This window comes from Xenopus laevis, chromosome 7S (assembly GCF_017654675.1).
Source record: "Xenopus laevis strain J_2021 chromosome 7S, Xenopus_laevis_v10.1, whole genome shotgun sequence".
Classification (NCBI taxonomy): Eukaryota; Metazoa; Chordata; class Amphibia; order Anura; family Pipidae; genus Xenopus; species Xenopus laevis.
In genome coordinates this window covers 63,785,294-63,789,128 of record NC_054384.1, presented here as the reverse complement: position 1 = coordinate 63,789,128, position 3,835 = coordinate 63,785,294, and positions in this window count along the sequence as shown.

Below are 3,835 nucleotides of genomic sequence, written 5' to 3'. Positions count from 1 at the left end.
TCAGAAGACAGAGGAAGACGTTTGCCTGGGACACTCTCATGGTAAGTATTATGGCTTTGGTCGGTACAGAACATGTTTGTATTTAGTCCAGCATTGCTGTGGGAGATATTGGGGGGTTGATATTGTGGGTTATTTTTAGCATAGATCCCATTTTTTAGGTTTTTAGTGTGATGTGGTTGGTGTAAAATTCTACAGAAGGTTTTTTTCATATATATATATATATATATATATATATATATATATATATATATATATATATATATATATATATATATATATATATATATATATATATATATATATATATATATATATATAGTGGTAGTTCTAGGATCACTTGCTTAAATTTTTTTTTACAGGTATTGGATCTGTTATCTGGAAACCTGTAATCCAGAAAGCTCTGAATGTCAAGAAGTCTTTCTCCCATAGACTCCATTTATTCAAATTATCCAAAATTTTAAAAACAGTTTTCTTTTTTCTCTGTGATAATTAAACAGTTCCTTGTACTTGATCCAAACTAAGTGATAATGAATCCTTATTTGAAGCAAAATCAGCCTATTGGGTTTATTTATTGTTTAAATGAATTTCTAGTAGACTAAAGGTATGAGGATCCAAATTACGGAAAGGTTTGTTACCAGAAAACCCTGAGCATTCTGGATAACAGGTCCCATACCTCTACTGAAGATTTCTACCAGTTGGGGAGCTAGGATTGCCTGGATGCTAATCTGGATAAATAGGATAATGATTTTTTGTTCTTTAACCCTTTAACCGCCAAGCACGTATGGCGTACGTGCTGGCGGTTCAGGGCTCAGGCTGCCAAGAACGTACCATGTACTTTCTCCTGCAGCTGAGCCCTACTCAGGGCTTTTGCCGCCTCCGCAGAGCGTCAAAAGGGTTGACAGCCCCCTGGGCAACAAGGCTGGGGGGCTGTCGGATCTGCGTCACGATTGTCGCAGATCCGACTTCAAAGACGCAAATGCGCTGCAAATAGCGCTGCTGCGCGTTACTCACCTCTTCCTTCCGGAACAGCCGCCCACACACTTCCTGCTGCGCAGTAACTCTGCAGACACGCTGTTCTGGCTGCCTCCATCGGTTTCAGCGATCCTCCTGCTACAAAAACGGTAAGTGCCCTTTTTTTTTTTTTTTTTACACACTTACCTGCACTTACACATACCTACAGTGCATTTATACACTTACATAAACATTTTAGTAAAAATTTGTATTTTTTTTTTTAAATTTTTTTTATTTTAGCACACTTGGTCGTTTTTGTACACTTATTTACACTTAATTACATGTATTTGCACACTCAGACAACTTTTATTAGTGCACAAATATGTATACACAAAAACTCACAAACAGGTGTGTTTTTTTTTTTTTTTTTTACTTATTCATTGTACCGTTTGTTTTGCCTAAAAACATGTTATTTTGACAGCGTGACTATTGGATAATCTATTTCGGCCACTAATTATGCTGTCGGATCAATTATTTTATTTCATTGATTTACGCTATTTTTGTGGTTTTATTGCAATTTTATCCCTGCATTATTGTTCCTTATGAATCTTTAGTATTGTTTTGCTGTTTGGTGCTTTGGTATAGAAAGATTTATTTTACTTTCCAAAAATATATAGTTTTTTGGGGGTCTTTTTACATTTTGTGGGTCTTACGGCACATAACGCACAGTTGGGGCTCTCTTTTCCGCAGCTTAGTTGGCTACTGTGAAAATTCATATGCATGTTTTTCATGTAGGGGTCCGTACACGCCACATACTTTGGTAAATCTTTGCATATTGGGCATCAAACTATTCAGTAGACCTCTGACGTCCATATTTAGGGTGATTTTTCTTTATACGTAAAACATTGTGTGCGATAAATGTGGGAAACTGCAACAATTTTAGGCGATTTTCAGAAATGTTGTAAAAACCTCTACGTTTAGAAAAGCTTTGCAGTTTGGTAGTTTGGTGTAGAAAGACGTCGTTATCTTTGTTGGATTCGGCAGAATGTGTACTTTCCAAAAACATATGGTTTTGGGGGGTCTTTGCTATTAGGAGGGTCTTGAGGCACATAATATGAAGTCAAGGGTCTATGTTCACAGAAGGCGAATCGGCAGCGGAGAAAAATCATATGCACTATTTTCATTTGGGGTCCGCACATGCCAGCTGCCTTGGTATATCTATGCATATTGGTCATCAAACTGTTCAGTAGACCCTTGGCATCAATATTTATGGTGTTTTACTATTGTATGCAAGAAATTGGGTGAGATAAATGCGGCCAATTGCAATATTTTTAGGCAATTTCAAAAATGTAAAAACTGTTGCTTTTATCGCCAAATTTAGGAATGGTTTGCGGCTTGGTACTTTGTAGTACAAAGACATGCATACCCAATTTAGATTCGTGGCAATGTGTACGTTCCGAAAATATATGGTTTTCTGGGGGTGAACTTACTTTTTTCTCCTTTTGCCCCCCCCCCAAACGATGTAAATGTGTTGATTTTGCAGTACCTGAAATGACAGACCATATGGGAGTCTTCCTTTTGGGGCCCCTATATGCCACGTGCTTGGTTACACCTAAACATATTGGGCATCAAACTGTTCAGAGGACCCTAGGCTTTCATATTTGGGGTGATTTGTCTTGATACCTAAAAGTATGTGGGTAATACGATGCTGCAGGGTAGAAATTTTGAAGTCATTTTTGGAAATGTCCCCAAAATCACCAAATTTAGGAATGGTTTGCGGCTTGGTACTTTGCTTGGTACTTTGCCACAAATCTAAATTTGGTATGCATGTCTTTGTACTACAAAGTACCAAGCTGCAAACCATTCCTAAATTTGGTGATTTTGGGGACATTTCCCAAAATGACTTCAAAATTTCTACCCTGCAGCATCGTATTACCCACATACTTTTAGGATTATCTTTAGAGCGGCTGGGAGGATTATATTCAGGTCGGATGGGAGGATTTTTTTCATTGCGACTGAGAGGATTACCTTCATATGGACTAAGTGAATTATCCGCAGTGCAGATGGGAGGATTATCTTCAGAGCAGCTGGGAGGATCATTTTCAGAGCGATTGAGAGGAAACTGAGAGGATTAATTAATAAAAGCTTCTGGAAGGATTATCTTCCGGTTGGATGGGAGGATTTTCTTTGTTGTGATTGAGCAGATGATCTTCATATGGATTGAGTGAATTATCCACAGTGCAGATGGGAGGATTATTTCCAGAGCGGTTGTGCGGATTATCTTCATAGCGGCTGGGAGGATTATCTGCAAAGTGTCTAGAAGGATTAATTTAGGAGCGGCTGGGAGGATTATCTTCAGAGTGGCTGTAGAGGCAGGCAATTTTGGTGCTTTTTTTTTTAAATTGGCACTTCCGAGGGGCCCAGCTCACAACCCAGCCTCTCAATAAAGGGATGGTTCACCTTCAAACAACTAGTTTTCCGATAGATCACCAGAAATAATGACATTTTCCAATGACTTTCTATTTTCTATGTGTCACAGTTTTTCAAATTTTGAAGTGTAAAGTGTCATTTTTCACCTTCTGAAGCAGCCCTGGGGGTCGCCGACCCTGTAAACTGTTCTAAATGGATACATTTAGTTGATACATTTCTTATCTTTGTCCCTGCTGAGAAGAATCTCTGGGTTTCATTACAGGCAGCTGTTAGAATTGATACAATAGTTGCTAATACTCCAGAGATGCTGCTGAGAAATGTATCAACTTAATGTTCCAAAATTGCAACAGTTCAGAGTCTGCACCTGAATTACTGAGCTGCTAGAATCAAACACCAGAGACAGGAACATTCAACTTTCAACATTCAACAGTTAAAAATAAATAATGGAAAGTAA